Genomic DNA, 20,309 nt, shown 5'->3' with positions numbered 1-20,309 from the left:
CACGTCTGCCCAGTTCCACTGCCTAATGTCCATCACATGACTTACCCTAGAGTCACAGGGTGGGGCTATGTCCTCCTCCCACAAAGATAGGAGCAGTGGCTGTTTGTGGTAATGTAGTCCACCATGCTGCCTCATAGGAATACAGTGAAGTATAAATTAGTTAATAGGCATGAGAGCTTAAAAGGGTTCCTGGCGCATGGTAAGGACTCAGTAAAGTATCAGTTGTTTTATTAAGTCTGTGCCATGTTCTATGCTAAGTACTGTATGGGTGTCATATAGTTTAACCCCATGAGTTTGATATTATTATCACCCATTTACAAATGAGTAAACTTAGGCTTACAGAGGTTAGCTAAATTCTCCACAGTCATATACAGTTTGCAAGGAACAAAATGGGCCTTTAAACTAGACCTGTGAGACTTCAGAATCTTTGCTCCTAATCTTTTACTACTCCAGAAAACATGTATTGGGAGGGCTCCTCCTAAACTTAATGAGCTTATTTCACTGTTGCCACTGCAGTCTCTACCACTTCTGCAGAATCTGCGATGACCTTGAAGGACTTGCCCTTAGACAGCTGTCTACCCCACAGTTACCAAAGTCCAAAGACTTTGGTTACAATAAACTTCAAGCTTGGGCTAGTGCTTTTGATCACTTTATTCAAATCACAGAGGCCAACTCTATGGAAGACCAACTGTGGACTCTGAAGCTCTTAATCCCACTTTTAGAGAGTAGGATAAATTTACATACTATCTTGACCTTGCCTTCTATGGGATCTTATTTGTCTAATTCTTTGCTGGACCCCTCTATACCCACTCCCCAAGGCAGAAGACAGACCCTACAGTGTGTACGTTGCTATTGAGAGTTACTTATTTGTCCCTCTTCCTGTATCTCATTAGTGTACAAATGGTAGAATAAGACATGTGGGCATTTGCAATCTTACAAGACTAGACCTGTTTACTTTCAAGGCTTAGAGGTTGGGGTAAGTCCTTAAAAGAATTTTTTGATCCTCACATTCATTCTTCCAAGCCCAGGGCAGGGCAGCCCTTCCACTTTGTACTTGGTAGTATCTCTAACATGAGGTTATGAGCTTCATGAGAGTAGAAGTCCTGGTTTCATGATACTTCTGCATTTCTCTACGATGCCTATGAGCTTGAAGCCATCATTAGAGGCTTCTAGAGAGAATATGCAGAATGAATTAGATACAGCCTTTCTCTTTGGGAAGCTAACAATCTAGCAGTGTTGTCTCTCAACTCTTAAATGGCAACATTGTTTTCCTCACTGAATTGTCATGAGGATTCAGATTTCAAAGGAGGCAGTATAGTGAAGTGGTAAGAGTATGTTCTAGAGCCAGATCCCAACTCACTACTTACTGTGTTTAAAATTTGTGCTTCCATTTTTCTCATCTATAGGGTAAAGATAATAATAGTACTTATTTTACAAGTTTTTTAATGAGGATTAAATGAGTTAGTACAAGTATTGGGCACATAGAATTAAATAAATGTTAGCCATTGTAAATAACAAAATAATACATCTGAAAGTGTTGCAGGACTTTTCTTTAGTTCAGCTAAAGACAGCGTCCTTGTCTGTCCCACAGACATGAAAATTTAGGCTCACAGAAAGTTTGAAGGGTGAGTAAAGCAGGAGTTTTTTGGGTGAAAAAGGGAAACAGGAATCCTCCACAAAGCCAGAGTCCCTCCTGGAGTGCTTCCCACCACAGCTTGAATCCCAGATTCCACACAATAAGAGGAGGGGCCAGGCTCCTCCCCACTGCAAAAGGTACAAACCTCTGTGGCTCCACACCAGTGTGCACTCTTCCCAGTGGGCAGGCCTGTTGGAGTTTTTCCGGGGACCTCTTCCCACCTGGCTGTCTCAAAAGCATCTAGAATTACCTAGAACAATGCTACTCAAAGTGGCTATTACAGTGAGATAAGGAACTTGGGCCACAGTATAAATCAGCACTCTCCTTCCTTCTTTGGAAAATTCTTGCTAGGAAAAAAAATGTGTGCTTATTGATAATTGATAAATTTAATTTACTCTCCAGCTCTAGCTTCTTTTCTTTGTAGATCAGCAATAAACAGTTCACATAGCACACTTTTTGTTTCCCTGGCCCAGGATATAGTAGGCAGTCAGTAAATTTGTTTACATACTCTGACCTGAAAAGGCTCTCTATGTAAAGGAACTTATTAAAAGGAAGCAAATAACGAAGTTTGTGGATTTGAAGTTGTGTGTATGTCATATATTATACATGTATTTGTAATCTTTCTGTATCTTAAAAGTTACAAACAAGGTAAATCACAGCTGCTTTTTCTGTAAAGGTTTTGAATATTTTTCTAGTAGGTAGAGTAGATAAAGACAGCCATGTAGGTTGTCACGTGAAGCCTAGAGTGGGCTTTCCCAGATATCAGGAAGACACAGAGGTGATATCCTCATTTTCTTTTGCTACCATGTTAGCATCTATTTATAGTCAAATATATAAAACTAATTATGGTTATTACAGGTGAGATTTATTTGCATAAATAAGTTTGGAAACTATGCCTGTTGTTTACTAGAAAACCCAATTATGATGTTGTTACCTAGAAGGGAATGTTGTAAGTAAACACTTTTTTTTTTGTGCTTCATTTATATCAAAGCAATTTAACATGAAATTAGTAATTATATTAATCTGGGCTCTCCAGAGCAACAGAAACAAAAGATAGATAGATAGATAGATAGATAGATAGATAGATAGATAGATAGATAGATAGATTTATTATACAGAATTGGCTCATGTGGTCATGGAGGCTGAGAAGTCCCATGACCTACAGTCTGGTAAGCTGAAAGGTCAGGAGAGCCAATAGTATAGTTCCAGGTTGAGTCTGAAGGCCTGACAACTGGAAAAGCCAATGGTATAAGCTCCAGTCCAAGTTGGAAGACTCCCAGGGCAAATGACCTATGTTCCAACCAAAAGACAGAGAGAGCAAATTCTCCCTTACTCCACCATTTTATTCTATTCAGGGCTGCAATTGATTGGATGAGACCCAACCACATATGAGAGGCAATTTACTTCACTCAGTCTGATGATTCATATGTTAATCTCGGCCAAAAAGACCTTCACAAACACACCCAAAATAATGTTTAACCAAATCTCTGGGGACCCAAGAGCCCATTCAGTTGAAACAAAAAAATTAACTTCACAGTAATATTAGATGCAGCCCTATATAAGGATGAACTTCTTTGATTCATATAAACTCTTAAAAATGTTTTTTTTCCTACTCAAAATTGATTACTTAGACTACTTTTGGAAACATTTTAATTTCTTATTATTTGAATAAATTTTTTAAAATTTCTACAAATAGTGTTTTTTTAAATGAGAGATTATTGACAATCATTTCTGATGGATTACAACTGAAAATGTAAAGACATGTGCCAGTGGTTGTTCTGGGAATTTTTCAGTTGCAGGAGAGTCCTATTTTTGGGCTAAAAAATAGATTTGATAAATTATGGAGGAAACCTATCGAGTGATGGGGCAGAGGAAGGCAGGCTGCTTTGTGCAACTGTATCTCCTAATATCTTTGTCAAAATGGCATCATAAGGGTGTACAGCGAAGGTGGTAACCCTCTGTCATTCCAGAGAAAAAGGGATATGGGTAGTGCAGCCTGAGGTTCTCAGGACATGGAGGAAAAATGTTTCCAAAACAGTAAAGAACCATCTGAAATTGCAAAAGAAAATGGATATCCTCGGAGCGAATTGTATTATTTTTTCAGACTTGTTGTCTTCCTGTAACCTTAACGAATAGTACCATAGCTCCCCCTACTGCATAAGGAGGCAAAGAGGCAAAACACTGTCACAAAGAACCTTCTTCCCCCACCTGCTGGAATTGTTGGTTTTGCTTTTTGTTTTTTGTTTTTTTTAATCTTTTGGTTCTTTACCCAAGCAAAGTCATTGAAACTGTTCTTATTTTTTATTTCCAATCATCCTTTCTCTCCTCTTCCTGCTAATTGCATGTTTGAAAGATTTATGGATATCATTTTAAAAGCTAACATTTCAAATAAAACATAATAGGAAATTATAATTTGATGATTGGAGGTGTCTAGAAATGTATAAAATACAATTTAGATATATATTGTACTTGGATAACAAGTGTGGGAAAGACTGGGGCAAGGGGGAAAGCATTATTGTTATCTGGTGAGGAGAAGAACACAGTTTTAAAGACCTGAATTCTCTAACACCAATTAGCTTGGTGCCTTGGGCAAGTTACTTAACTTTCTTTGTGTGCTGCAGTTTCCCCATTAAAAAAAAAAATGAGGATAATGGCATATGCCTTTTCTCTGCCTCATAGAATTCTTATCAGAATGATAGAAGATCAAGTAATGCCCCACTTATCCAGCCATCATACTTCCAGCCTTAGCCATCTGTAATGAATCTCAGAAGCAGGCAGAAAAAGGCCTGTGAGCAATGAGAGCACTGCAGGCTTTAAGAAAATGCAAAGTCCATTGACTTGGAATTATGTGTCATTTAAGCTCAGTGTGTGCTGAGCTTGCAGTGTATACATGTGTTTGTGTGCATGTGTGTTTCTTTTCTCTGTAGTTCTTCCCTCTCTATAGTTACCTAGGAAGATAGATTTTTATTTTAATGGAAAGGCAAGAAAGGGAAAGGATGATTGAGGCAGATGAAAGTGTCTCTTTGGAAATTCACCATGAAGCGGCTGTAAGTTAGTTCAACGATTATGGAAGACAGTGTCATGATTCCTCAGAGACCTAGAGGCAGAAATACCATTTGACCCAGTAATCCCATTACTGGGTATATACCCAAAGGAATATAAATCATTCTATCACAAATATATGTACACATGTATGCTTATTGCAGCACTATTCACAATAACGAAGACATAGAATCAACCCAAATGCCCATCATTGATAGACTGGATAAAGAAAATATGTACATATTCACCATGGAATACTGTGCAGCTGTAAAAAAGGAACAAGATCATGTCCTTTCCAGGGACATGGATGTAACTGGAAGCCATTATCCTCAGCAAACTAGTGCAGGAACAGAAAACAAAATACCACATGTTCTCACTTATAAGTGGGAGCTGAATGATGAGAACACATGGACACATGGAAGGGAACAACATCCACTAGGGCCTGTTGGAGGGTGGGGAATGGGAGGAGGGAGAGCATCAGGAAGAATAGCTAATGGATGCTGGGCTTAATACCTAAGTGTTGGGATGTTCTGTGCAGCAAACCACCATGGCACACATTTACCTATGTAACAAACATGCATTCTGCACATGTACCCCTGAACTTAAAAGTTGGAAATTTTTTTTAAAAATAAATTCACCATGAAGATAACTGGGAAGAGGCCAGAACTAGGGGTAAACAGCATTCTGTATTTCAGTCAATCACACTGTACTGGTTTCCTGCTTCAGAGTTTACAGGCTTTGCTGAAAGTTTTCTGAATCATGGGCAGAATGCTCTTTTTACAAAGAAATTTGTAATGCATTTACAAAAAAAGAAATATGTACTGCATTTTAGGAAGCATTCTATTAAAAAGGGAGGGAATATGCATCATTTATGTAGAAAATATATGTGGACTATTTCATTTTTTCCTTCATAATGTTAGATATATTCAATACTACTATTCTATTTTAGAAACAGTTTGAATTCCTCAAATGGAAAAGTACTCCCCATGTTTTTCTCCTTTGTAGCTCCTGATCTGATTTAAATCACTTTCCAAATCATTTTAAAGCCAAAACAAGGAGTTAGATTCTTGAAATTTGTTTTTGAGGGGCAGGGGTGTTTTACAAATTAAAAATGTAAATTATATATCTATTTTTATTTTAAAATAAGCTTTCCCCTTTTTTTGGATAAAACTGAAAATTTCCAGTTCTGGATGGATATTTATGTAGATATTTTTTACATACCTTACATGACTAAGCATTATATTTTCGTGCAGTAAGAGCAACAAATTATTTATATATTACATGGTCAAATGTTTTTATATAATGTCTTCATTAAAATATGTACTAAATTTATAAATGTAAATTTGGAACAAATTTCGAAATTATTTTTGTATTTGTTGTCTGATGGAGGCAGGCAAAATGTGACACTCCAGCATTCTTTTTCCCCAAGATATGAAGATCTTCTGACAATTCAAATGAGATTAGTGTAGACTAGGACTTCTCAAACCATTTGAAGAACCAGGTGAGATTTTTTCCTTTCATTTTAATTTCTTGTTTTTCTGAGCAATATGTCATTCAACTGACTGTACATAGTGCCAGTAGATAGTTAGGGTCATATGCCACTCACCATATGCCTTTGACAACCCCAATCACCCTGCCCAATGAGATGAGCCCAGTGATAACATACTTGGATGTTACAGCAATGTCAAATTGGTATATAAGTTTCTGAACAATGTAAATTTTTGTGCTTCACCTGGTCATGTACTGGTAACAATACATTTGCAGGCAGGCATCTTAGAATAGCACTGGGTAAATTGGTGATTAACAGCACACAACCTGGAATCAGACTGCCTGGGTTTGAATTTCAGCTTTACCATTTGCTAGCTGAGACCGTAGGCATGTCATTTAACCTCTTGTGCCCCAGGTTTCTTATTGGTAAAATGAGGATAACAATGCTAACCCATTTCATAGGGTTGCCACAAGCATTATATAAACAAAATACTTAATACTGTAGAACTTAGTAACAATAGTTTGCTCACTGTGTGTTTAGCAGCAGTAATAATGTTGCTAAGTCAGTAACATTTTGAACCTACTTGAAATTTCCATATTTTTCTGACTTATCTAGAATAATTGTTCTAAAACCTAGTTTACTTTTAAGGCAGGGGTCCTGAGCCCTGGGCCACAGACCAGTACCTGTAGGTGGCCTGTTAAGAACAGGCCGCACAGCAGGAGGTGAACAGGGGCTAGAGGATTACCGCCTGAGTTCCACCTCCTGTCAGATCAGCAGTGGTATTAGATTCTCGTAGGAGTGCAGACCCTACTGTGAACTGCACATGTGAGGGATCTAGGTTGTACCCTCCTTATGAGAATCTAATGACTTGAGATCTGAGGTAGAACAGTTTCATCCTGAAACCATCTCCTCCTTGCACTACCATACCTTCCCCTCGCCCTGTTCATGGAAAAATCGTCTTCCACAAAACCAGTCTCTGGTGCTCAAAAGGTGTTTTAAGGGATATAAAACTGATGTTAAAACTGATGTTTTAAGGGATATATTTTAAGCAAATATAGACCATGAGGGTAATCTAAGTCAAGGATATTATTTGGGGGGAGTGTGATTCATTCATCATGAGGTTCAAACATTCAAGAATATTTAATGTTCAGTGAATATTTATTGAACATGCTGTTTCATATGTAGCCTTTAGAGGACATCGTTAGTTTCCTAGGGAGGAGGTAAGCAGTTTGTTACTGAGCCTCTGTCAGAGGTCACAGCTGAAGAAATCTGGTTGAAGATGGTTACTGATTAGTATTTGGTTCAACTACAGATTGTTAAGGATGTGGACCACAATTGGAATTTATACCGTGTAGACCCCAAGATAAACAAAAAATCATAAATACTTTCCTCTAACATATTCATTCATTCATGTGTTCATGATTGTGTATGTAGAAAACATATTTTTAATGTTTTCTTTATATTTGGCAAATTCATTCATTTGACAGATATTTATTAGAGCCCACTATGTGCCAAGTGAAGCTGCTGAGAATATTTTCAGTTATCAAGGCAGATAAAATATCTTGTCTTCATGAAGTTTGCATTCTGGTATGGAGCCAGGAAAGAAAAGCAGGTTTCTTAAAAAAAAATAACAAAGTGAGTGTTAAGAAATAAGTGCACAGAGCACAGGTTGAGTATCCCTATTTGAAATGCTTGGTACCAAAGATGTTGCATGGTTTAGACTTTTTTAGATTTTGGAATATTTGCATTATACACACACACACACACACACACATATACACATACACACACATACACACACACACCAGCTAAGCATCCTGAATCTGAAAATCTGAAATCCAAAATGCTCCAGTGAGCATTTCCTTTGAGCATCATGTTGGCGTTCAAAAAGTTTCAGATTTTAGAGCATTTCAGAATTCTGATCTTTGAATTTGGGATGCTCAACCCGCAATAAGAAAGTACACAGAAAGATCTACTTTAGGAAAAATGGTCAGGATAAGTACCTCTAAGAAAGTAACGTTTGAACTGAAACTCAAAGGATGAGGAGCAAGCCATATAAAGAGCATTCTAGGAGCTGGAAAAGCTCCTGTTTACTCTGTGCAGTACTTCAGGTATTTCAAAGAACTCCTCAGCAGCAGTAGATGCAGTGTCTTTTCTCTAGCAACAAGACAAAAACCGGGCATTTTTAATACTTGTATACAAAACCAGCTACAACTCATTAGTTATTCTTGGGAAGAAGAATAAATGACCAAAGAATTCCAGCTGTATTTTACATCTTCATAGCAGAGGCTAGTAGCCTTAGTAGCAGAGGCTAGACATTGTTTGAAGGCATTTCTACTTTAATTTACTATGCCAGTATTTCTGTCTCTTTGGAGTTGTTGATTTCTTCGTCACAGGACCTCTCTGAGGGCCGATCAGGACTGCAGTTCAGAGTGTTTCCAGGGCATGTGAGAGCACAAAATGCATTCCTTGTGCTCCTGTCTTAATTACATGCTATTCATCAGTACATTGCAGGCACCTCTTAGGCATTTAATTCCATTGGGAGTTTCTCTTGATACAAATTACTTTCATTTACTATAATTTTTATACTTTATCCACAGGATTAACTCTTGACTCTTTTGAAACTCTTGACTACCACCTTTCTCAGAGGTCATGATTTTTTCTGTTTCTACTATAGCTCATGCCTTGTCTTGTGCTTTGCTAATAATAAATCAATAAATGGCTTATTTCTTGCTCTCATCCAAATGAAGCCATATATGGTAAGCATTAATTTTGTAATAAATTTTCTTGGTCAGAATATCTTACTGTCATTTAAATTTTTTCACGTAGACTATGGAAATTAATTTACTTCCAATATTGAAAAATAATCATCTGCTTGTGAAGTATAAACTTAGCCGTGGTTTATTTTATCAAAAGCAGTATACAAGTCAAACTTAACTTTTTTATTCATAAGTTCACTTTTATAGATTTGTTTGGAATATATTTGTATTACAAAATTTTATCTTCCTTAGGTGGAGTGGAATATCTAAAAAAGTTTATGAATGAATCTTGAAATATTTGGTCATGAACTACTTATAGTGTCCTCTTTGTATACTTCAGTGATATTGAATACTTCTTAAAGACAGGAAATGAGTAATGCTGTATCTAGTGAAACTCTAGGAAGACTTTAAAATGTAATCATCATTAGCAAAAATTCTAAAAACGGCATGTTCTTACTAAGTACATTGGCTTCCTTGCTATCTTAATTCTGTATATTTGCTTTCTTTACATAAGAAGCTCTGCTATGAGTATTGCAGATCTAGAGCCAATGATAGAATGACCTAGATTCTGTCTGTCTTATACATCATCATCTGGATTTTTCAACTACTCCTAATTTTAGTAACAGTAAGAGTAAATCTCAAAGAAAAAAGGCACAGTGGAAATTTCAGATTTTGATTGATTTCAGTGATGCAAGGACTAAAATATTGACTTTTACTCATGATTTTTCATTATTTCTGCCAGTTTATCATTAATTTTACATTTAGTATTGTTTAAATGCAATACACTAATTTTATCTTGTGTTATCTAACCTGGAAAAATGGTTTTTAAAAAAGCACAGAATGTAAATATTTTAGAAATGAACTCCTGGCAAAAGACATCATCATAACATTTGGAACCATGGGTATTGATGGTCTCTTGGCAAATTATTGTTTTTTCTTCAGGCTTCCATTTGCAAAGTAATACTCAGAAATCAGACTAAAATGGGAAATATTTTTAAATGACAGTGATTTAGGAAAAAGACTAGAGGTTGACAAAAATTTAGAAGTAATAATGGCTAAATATTTTATATTTATATTTCTCTTTAGGAGCAACCAAAGGTGCAGAAATATTGTCTTAATCCATTTGGGCTGCTTTAACGAAATATCATAAACTAAAGTAGCTTACAAACTACAGAAATTTTTGTCACGGTTGACAAGGAAATATGGTGAAGGAGTTGCTTTAGCCAGTGAAGATGAGTATAGTTGACATATGTCACTTTAGGAAGATGCTTTAGAAATGTCCCTATTCCCATCTCAGTGCTCTGCTGATTATGGAAGAATGTATCAGCCTAAGTGCCTGAGTTACCAGAATAAGCAGAACCTCCTGCTGCCCCATGGAACATGTAGTGCGAAGAAGACATCATGTTTTACATGTTAAGTTTCCGAAATTTGGGAGTTATTTATTACTTTGGTATCACCCATCTTGACTGACACAGGATCTAAAAATATAACTTAGTCATAGATTAAAGTGCTTACTTTTCTAGTTTGCTAAAGCTTGTTATTATTCATGGATGTTGAATTTCATTGAATGCTTTTTTTCTGCATCTGTCCAGTTGATCATATGTTTTTGATTTTAGTCTGTTAATGTCATGGATAACATTACAGATATTGTCATATTTAAACTTCCTTCCATTCTTGACCATAACCTCTGTTGGTCATCAAATATGGTATTTTTATACATTGTTAGATTGAGTTTTCTATCCTTTGTTTAAGACTTTTAGACACATACATTCATTATTGAATTATTTTATAATTTTTCTAGCCATCCTCACATAGTTTTATGATAAAATTATATTTGATAAATTAAGTTGGGGTGTTTTAACCATTTTTACATCTCAAACAATCTGTATTGGGTTCCTTAAAGGTTTGATAGAACTTGTCTTTAAAACTTCTGGACCTGGTGCTTTTTAGTGGATAGATTTTTAACAACTGATAGCATTTCTTTAATGGTTATAGGTATTTTTAAGTTTTCTATTTTTTTCTTTTGTCAATTCTAATAATTATACTATTCTAGAAGTGTCACTTCTAGTGTTTCCAGTTTAATAGTATAGAGGTATAAGAGTTACATGAGAGTTTATAGATAGCTATATATGTAAAAGTATATATAGTTTTTTGTTCTCTGCTGTATCTGTACAATGCTGATACTGTATTTTTTAATTTCTAATATTGTGTATTTTTCTTACCTAATCTTTTCAGATATTTTGTATTTTATTGGTCTGTTCAAAGAATCATATTTTTGTTTTAGATAATACTCTCAAAGTTTCCATTTCAATTATTTTCTTAATCCTTCTTTCCACTTTTGTAAATATATTGTTTTTCCAACTTTTTGAGTTGAATGCTTAACCCAGGAAGCTTAATCTTACTTTTTTAATATGCAATTTGAGGCTATACATTTAGATTAATTTCAAGTTGTTATATGTAGTATGTGATTCCTATTTTTTAACCTTGACCACTTGGAAGTTATATTTTATTTCTGTTCTTTTAGTGGTTACCTTTAAATTTATAGCACTCATATTTGACTTAAAGTAGAAAATTAGTAGCTTATTCTCTTATAACACAACCACCTTACCTAAGAAAGCTTTAACTCCAGTTGTATCCCACCCATCTCCTTGTTTCTCCCTTTATTTCTCGGTGTTCCATTCTGAGTAATTTCCTTCAGATCACTAAGTTTTTAGCTCTGTTTAATATGTTGTTTCTGTTGTTTGCAGGTCCTTTTTTATTAAAAAAATTATTTCAATTTCTAGAACCCTATTTGGCTCTTTTTCAAATTTATTGTTTATGGTATCCTATTTACTTATTACAGTTTTAAACATATTTTATAGTGACTTTCAAATTGCTCTGTTCTCTGAAGTTCTAAAGAAGTGACTCTTGCTATTATAAATACTTACTCTCCCTTACGGTGTATCATTTCCTTGTGTAGTTAGTAACTTTGGAATGTGACTTTATCTTTATTGGGGGTCATTTTTTCCATGAGAGTACCTGTAGCATAGATTGCTGGTATGTCCCCCTAGAAAAGCTATGCATTTTATTCAAAGGGTTCTTCAAGGGTTTTACTGACATAGAGCCAGTTTTTAAATGTCTTTCTCAGCTTGGGATTCCCTCACAAGGGTAGTTTAAAGTGAAACTCAGGTCACGTACATGGTTTGGTCTTAAGGACTTAATTTCTCGCAGTCGACTTTTTACTCAACCAAACCCAAAGCCTGGACATTTATTTTTTATTTATTTTTTGCTAGTTTGTTTGTTTTTGATTTACCATACAGAAGTTTCTAGAACTTCTTTCACAGAGGGAGCAGTCATTCCAAGGTTTGGCTTTTTGCAGGAGGCTCAGTTCTAGCTTCCCACCTTATTTAAGCCCAAGGCCACATCTACTGTCTCACTATAGGTATTACAATCCTGAGGCCCCCATCTATAATTTTATGTGTGTCTGTGCACACATGCACACATATTAACCATCTGGTTCCTACATACATTTAGGCTAGATAGCTCATCCCCCAATAAACACATACCTTACTTTGGTATCAGCTGATAGCTGACTGGCCCTGGCTTTTATTTCCTCTTTATTCTCATATGCAATTAACTTTCTATTTTATCTTTCAAACTTGTTTATGTATTTAAGGTTCATTTTTCTTATATTTTCCCAGACTGTGTGTTTGTAACAGTTAGGGAATATTCATTAGCTCAGTTCATGTTGCTAAAATTCCTTAGTTTCTAATAAAGGAAAAAGAATGGTTAGCCAAAAGTGAGAATGTAATTATAGCTTACAGGCTGAACTGGTGATGAGAGTGAACTATTAGAGAAAACTGTCTGAACATTGTCTCATCCAGTGTCTGTTCAATATGTACTGTATAAGATTCCAGAGACTGTTCTAGACCCTAGCGATACAAAGATGAATAAGAAATAATTCCCTTCCTTAATGAGTTCGTAGTGTATCAAATAGAATAATATAGAACAAATAGAATGCAGTGAGAGAAATGCTAACAGAAGTATATATAATTGCTATAAAGATTTTAAATAAAATAGAGTTTTTATTTTATCCTTTTAGTTAGAGGTATGTTGATGGAATAGGGGATGTTGCTAAGGGGTTTTATAGAACAAGTGAAAACTCACAAATGGTAAGCAAGGCTTTTTTGGATGAGAGATAAACATGTATAAAGGTCACACTATTAGTGTGGTATATTGGTTTGACTGGAGAATAAGGAGTGAATGGAGAAGTGATGATAGATGGATCTGGAGAAATAGGCACCGATTTTTGGATTTTATTCTGTAGACAAGGGATTGATTGTTTTTATGAATTAGGAAGATAACATTGCTGGTTATTTTTCTTTTTTCTTTTTTATTATACTTTAAGTTCTAGGGTACATGTGCACAACGTGCAGGTTTGTTACATATGTATACTTGTGCCATGTTGGTATGCTGCACCCATCAACTCATCAGCACACATCAACTCTTCATTTATATCAGGTATAACTCCCAATGCCATCGCTTCCCCTTTCCCCCTCCCCATAATAGGCCCCGGTGTGTGATGTTGCCCTTCCAGAGTCCAAGTAATCTCATTGTTCAATTCCCACCTATGAGTGAGAACATGCGGTGTTTGGTTTTCTGTTCTTGGGATAGTTTGCTGAGAATGATGGTTTCCAGCTGCATCCATGTCCCTCCCTACAAAGGACACAAACTCATCCTTTTTTATGGCTGCATAGTATTCCATGGTGTATATGTGCCACATTTTCTTAATCCAGTCTGTCACTGATGGACATTTGGGTTGATTCCAAGTCTTTGCTATTGTGAATACTGCTGCAATAAACATACGTGTGCATGTGTCTTTATAGAAGCATGATTTATAATCCTTTCGGTATACACCCAGTAATGGGATGGCTGGGTCATATGGTATTTCTAGTTCTAGATCCTTGAGGAATCGCCATACTGTTTTCCACAATGGTTGAACCAATTTACAATCCCACCAACAGTGTAAAAGTGTTCCTATTTCTCCACAACCTCTCCAGCACCTGTTGTTTCCTGACTTTTTAATGATTGCCATTCTAATTGGTGTGAGATGGTATCTCATTGTGGTTTTGATTTGCATTTCCTCTGATGGCCAGTGATGACGAGCATTTTTTCATGTATCTGCTGGCTGTATGCATGTCTTCTTTTGAGAAATGTCTGTTCATATCCTTTGCCCACTTTTTGATGGGGTTGTTTTTTTCTCATAAATTTGTTTGAGTTCTTTGTAGGTTCTGGATATTAGCCCTTTGTCAGATAAGTAGATTGCAAAAATTTTCTCCCATTCTGTAGGTTGCCTGTTCACTCTGATGGTAGTTTCTTTTGCTGTGCAGAAGCTCTTTAGTTTAATTAGATCCCATTTGTCAATTTTAGCTTTTGTTGCCATTGCTTTTGGTGTTTTAGACATGAAGTCCTTGGCCATGCCTATGTCCTGAATGGTATTACCTAGGTTTTCTTCTAGGGTTTTTATGGTATTAGGTCTAACATTTAAGTCTCTAATCCATCTTGAATTACTTTTTGTATAAAGGGTAAGGAAAGATCCAGTTTCAGCTTTCTACTTATGGCTAGCCAATTTTCCCAGCACCATTTATTGAATAGGGAATCCTTTCCTCATTTCTTTTTTTTGTCAGGTTTGTCAAAGATCACATGGCTGTAGATGTGTGGTCTTATTTCTGAGGGCTCTGTTCTGTTCCATTGGTCTGTATCTCTGTTTTGGTACCAGTACCATGCTGTTTTGGTTACTGTACCCTTGTAGTATAGTTTGAAGTCAGGTAGCATGATGCCTCCAGCTTTGTTCTTTTGGCTTCGGATTGTCTTGGCAATGCGGGGTCTTTTTTGGTTCCATATGAACTTTAAAGCAGTTTTTTTCTAATTCTGTGAAGAAAGTCATTGGTAGCTCGATGGGAATGGCATTGAATCTATAAATTACCTTGGGCAGTATGGCCATTTTCACGATATTCATTCTTCCTATCCGTGAGCATGGTATGTTCTTCCATTTGTGTCCTCTTTTATTTCACTGAGCAGTGGTTTGTAGTTCTCCTTGAAGAGGTCCTTTACATCCCTTGTAAGTTGGATTCCTAGGTATTTTATTCTCTTTGAAGCAATTGTGAATGGAAGTTCATTCATGATTTGGCTCTCTGTTTGTCTGTTACTGGTGTATAAGAATGCTTGTGATTTTTGCACATTAATTTTGTATCCTGAGACTTTGCTGAAGTTGCTTATCAGCTTAAGGAAATTTTGGGCTGAGATGATCGGGTTTTCTAAATATACAATCATGTCATCTGCAAACAGGGACAATTTGACTTCTTCTTTTCCTAACTGAATACCCTTGATTTCTTTCTCTTGCCTGATTTCCCTAGCCAGAACTTCCAACACTATGTTGAATAGGAGTGGTGAGAGAGGGCATCCCTGTCTTGTGCCAGTTTTCAAAGGGAATGCTTCCAGTTTTTGCTCATTCAGTATGATATTGGCTGTGGGTCTGTCATAAATAGCTCTTATTATTTTGAGAGACGTTCCGTCAATACCGAATTTATTGAGCGTTTTTAGCATGAAGGGCTGTTGAATTTTGTCAAAGGCCTTTTCTGCATCTATTGAGATAATCGTGTGGTTTTTGTCTTTGGTTCTGTTTATATGCTGGATTACGTTTATTGATTTGCATATGTTGAACCAGCCTTGCATCCCAGGGATGAAGCCCACTTGATCATGGTGGATATGCTTTTTGATGTGCTGCTGGATCCGGTTTGCCAGTATTTTATTGAGGATTTTTGCATCGATGTTCATCAGGGATATTGGTCTAAAATTCTCTTTTTTTGTTGTGTCTCTGCCAGGCTTTGGTATCAGGATGATATTAGCCTCATAAAATGAGTTAGGGAGGATTCCCTCTTTTTCTATTGATTGGAATAGTTTCAGAAGGAATGGTACCAGCTCCTCCTTGTACCTCTGGTAGAATTCAGCTGTGAATCCCTCTGGTCCTGGATTTTTTTTTGGTTGGTAGGCTATTAATTATTGCCTCAATTTCAGAGCCTGCTATTGGTCTATTCAGGGATTCAACTTCTTCCTGGTTTAGTCTTGGGAGACTGTAAGTGTCCAGGAAATTATCCATTTTTTTCTAGGTTTTCTAGTTTATTTTCGTAGAGGTGTTTATAGTATTCTCTGATGGTAGTTTGTATTTCTGTGGGATCGGTGATGATATCCCCTTTATCATTTTTTATTGCATCTATTTGATTCTTCTCTCTTTTCTTCTTTATTAGTCTTGCTAGCAGTCTATCAATTTTGTTGATCTTTTCAAAAAACCAGCTCGTAGAGTCATTGATTTTTTGGAGAGTTTTTTGTGTCTCTATCTCCTTCAGTTCTTCTCTGATCTTAGTTATTTCTTGCCTTTCTGCTAGCTTTTGAATGTGTTTGCTCTTGCTTCTCTAGTTATTTTAATTGTGATGTTAGGGTGTCAGTTTTAGATCTTTACAGCTTTCTCTTGTGGGCATTTAGTGGTATAAATTTCCCTCTAAACACTGCTTTAAATGTGTCCCAGAGATTCTGGTATGTTTTATCTTTGTTCTCATTGGTTTCAAAGAACATCTTTATTTCTGCCTTCATTTTGTTATGTACTCAGAAGTCATTCAGAAGCAGGTTGTTCAGTTTCCATGTAGTTGAATGGTTTTGATTGATTTTCTTAGTCCTGAGTTCTAGTTTGATTGCACTGTGGTCTGAGAGACAGTTTGTTATAATTTCTATTCTTTTACATTTGCTGAGGAGTGCTTTACTTCCAATTGTGTGGTCAATTTTGGAATAAGTGTGATGTAGTGGTGAGAAGAATGTATATTCTGTTGATTTGGGGTGGAGAGTTCTGTAGATGTCTATTGGGTCTGCTTGGTGCAGAGTTGAGTTCAGTTCCTGAATATCCTTGTTAACTTTCTGTCTCATTGATCTGTCTAATGTTGACAGTGGGATGTTGAAGTCTCCCATTATTATTGTATGGGAGTCTCAGTCTCTTTGTAAGTCTCTAAGGACTTGCTTTATGAATCTGGGTGCTCCTGTATTGGGTGCATATATATTTAGGATAGTTAGCTCTTCCTGTTGAATTGATCCCTTTACCATTATGTAATGGCCTTCTTTGTCTCTTTTGATCTTTGATGGTTTAAAGTCTGTTTTATCAGAGACTAGGATTGCAACCTCTGCTTTTTTTGTTCTCCATTTGCTTGGTAGATCTTCCTCCATCCCTTTATTTTGAGCCTATGTGTGTCTCTACATGTGAGATGGGTCTCCTGAATACAGCAAACTGATGGGTCTTGACTCTTTACCCAATTTGCCAGTCTGTATCTTTTAATTGGACCATTTAGTCCATTTACATTTAAGGTTACTATTGTTATGTGTGAACTTGATCCTGTCATTATGATATTAGCTGGTTATTTTGCTCGTTATTTGATGCAGTTTCTTCCCAGCATCGATGGTCTTTACATTTTGGCATGTTTTTGCAATGCTGTTTATTTTTCTAAAGATGTGTTAAGTTGCTGAGAAAAAAAAAACTAGATATGGTGAGTGTAGTTAGGAGGTTGTTGCAGTCAATCAGGCCAGGGATGGTGGATATTGAAAACAAGAGTAGAGATGAAGAAGAAGGAATAGACTTCAGAGGTGAGGACTCTCAGAGAAATTTTTCAGTGTTAGTATAAAAAGGGAATAGGAAGAATATTAATAAACCAAAATTGCCCCAGCACAGTGGCTCGCACCTGTAATCCCAACACTTTGGGAGGCCAAGGTGGGAGGATGGCTTGAGCACAAGAGTTCAAGACTAGTCTGGGCAACATAGCAAAACCCTGTCTACAAAAATAAAGTTTAAAAAAATCAACTGGCCATTGTGGTGCACTCCTGTAGTCCCAGTCCCCCAGTCCTGGTGCCTCAGTCCTACTCAGGAGGCTGAGGCAGGAGGATCACTTGAGCCCAGGACGTCGAGGCTGCAGTGGGCTGTGATCATACCACTGCACTCTAACCTGAGTGATGGTGGGAGATCCTGTCCTCCCAGCCCCCCCAAAAAAGTAACCAAAATTTATTGAGCAATGACACCATGCTAGCAACTTTACCAAGTTCCTTTAACTCTCACAAAACTCCGTAAGTGATCATTTATAAATTAGAAAGCCTCAGAGAAGTTCAGTAATAGCCCACCCAACATCACACCTGTGGTGCTATATCCAAATGCTGTCTGATTCCCAAGCTGGTTTTCTTTTCACTCTTTTTGTTGCTTCTCTGTAGGGATTTTGTTTTAATTCTAATCATTTTTTCCGTGGGACTATCCTCATATTGCAGTTTTATCAGGTGAAATGATGAGCAATTCAAGAGTCTCTAAATAACTATAATTTGAAACGTCAAATTACTTCTCAACTGTAAGCTAATTAAATCTTGCAAGGCCAGCCCCTCTAAAGTTAAAAATGATTTGACATCTCTTTCCATGTCATTAGGCTATATCTCTCTGCAGTGCAATGATCCTGCTTATTGCATTTCAGAGTTTGCTGGTGTCACCGTGTGGTTTGGTGGGGCTACGAATAATAATTATTCCTAAATCCTCTGGCAAAAGTTATCAGAAACCAATTCAGAAGCTATACCATCGCCACTAAGTTCACAGTTCAAAAAACAGTGACCACTTAGGGATATTGTGACAAATATAGTGTCACAACAAAGAAATAGGAAGCCAATAATAATTATTGGTGATTTACTGCAGAAATTCTCTTGGGCACTTCAAAAGAAAGGTTTTATCTAAGTAGAGAAGATTTAATTTTGATAAGTAGGATGGAATGCTATCACCAACTTGTCCTGCCAACTGGAGTCTTCCTTTCCTCCCCAGCCAAACTTACAAGCATTCTTTCCCTTTTCCATTTAAACATTAATGACAGGCAAAGAAATGCTGAGATATAGTTATAAAGTTTAGAAGTAGCCCAACCTAACTCCTGAAATCATGCCTCACACCTATGCATTAGAATTTCTGGATGAAGGGTGAAGAGAGTATATATCAAAGTGGTTTAAATGACAGATGCTAGAGCCAGACTGCCTGGGTTGGAATTCTGGTTCTGATACTCACTAGCCATGTGATCCTGGGTAAGTTACTTAGTGTCCTTGTGCCTCAATTTCCTCATCCATAAAATGGGAATAATAAGAGAACATCCCATGGGGTTGCCTGAAGATTAAACAATATCCATAAAGCATTTTGAATAGCACCTGCCACAGATTAAGCCATATATAGGTGTTTACTGTTGTAATTATTATTGTTGATATTTATAAGTAACAATTTCTATTTTGGTGTGTTATGGCGATTATTATTAAATTTGGATGATAAAATATTTACCCTATTTCCAATAAGCAAATCTTTGAGTAGAATAAGAATAGGCAGTCTCTTTTATGCCTTCCCATTAGAGTGTTTTGCTCTGATTTTGTTGTGTAAATCTTTCAAATAGAAAAGATATAAAACTGAACCATAAGTTCTAAAACTGCCATCTAAATTGAGTATAGTTTTCGTGCTTTAAAAAAAAACATATTTTCTTTGTTAAATTGGAAACAATTTAGTGCACCCACATTCCTTCTGGTTTAAGTAATCTATAGAATTAAAATGACAAAAAAGTTGGATTAACCAGATTTATGATTGGCAAAGGATCATTGCAAACAGCTTCCATGTAACAGGTATAGCTATTTTAATAGATGTACCAGACTGTCCCATAAAACCCACCCAGTTGCCACACCACTTCACAGGTGGCCACTTAAACAATTTAATATCACTAAAATGGTTCTGGCAAAGAATTCTTTAAAACAAACTGTAATGATTTATCATTTTGAGCTGTCTCAAGTACCATCATTATCCTAATGGCCCATGATCGGAATATTTTTCTTCAAATGCTTTCCCCCTACTTTGGCTCTCCTTTTTCTGTTAAGATCATCTTCATCTGCATATACTTAATACCACTAATCAGGCTCTTTCATTTATATTATCTAACCCATGCTTAATTTCCTTGTCTTACTCTTTTCGCTTTGATTTGAGAAACATCCTGTCTTCTAATCTCCTCCTTTGTGAGTTGATTCTAAAAACTTTTAAGGTAACTTTATCTTCAAGTTTGGAGGGCTACTTGATGATGGGAGGCAGACAACTCAGACAGAGGCATTAAGAGCTATCAGGCTCAGTAGTGAGAAGCCTATGGCATTGAATTTAAGAAGGGATATATACATTTAGGAGGTCCTTACATTACACTGACAATGCATCAGGCTTTCAACTATGGTAATGATAGGGTGGGTAACTGTATCACTAAGGCACCATACTTCCTCAGTGATGTCCGAGGCAAACAGTGCTAATCGATCATGGCAACCTTGCCGT

At 36.5% G+C, this 20,309-nt stretch overlaps 1 protein-coding gene across 10 annotated transcripts in view; it reads left to right on the top strand.

Annotated features, from left to right (window-relative positions):
- The window catches only part of CFAP20DC (CFAP20 domain containing), a 297,123-nt gene that overhangs the window by 60,028 nt on the left and 216,786 nt on the right, over nucleotides 1-20,309 (top strand). Inside the window, exon 4 of one of the 10 annotated variants that reach the window (XM_011743563.3) lies at nucleotides 6,072-6,179. The exons of 7 other annotated variants lie outside the window; for them this stretch is intronic. The gene's annotated coding sequence lies outside the window, so the exon portion shown is untranslated. Of the gene's footprint in view, nucleotides 1-6,067; nucleotides 6,180-20,309 lie in introns of all 10 variants that reach the window. 2 more of the 10 variants (XM_011743573.3, XM_071091989.1) reach the window with 2 other exon arrangements.

Source organism: Macaca nemestrina, chromosome 2 (assembly GCF_043159975.1).
Source record: "Macaca nemestrina isolate mMacNem1 chromosome 2, mMacNem.hap1, whole genome shotgun sequence".
In the NCBI taxonomy this organism is placed as follows: Eukaryota; Metazoa; Chordata; class Mammalia; order Primates; family Cercopithecidae; genus Macaca; species Macaca nemestrina.
The sequence above is the reverse complement of the archived record's forward strand: the minus strand, read 5'-3'. Positions and strand labels throughout refer to the sequence as shown.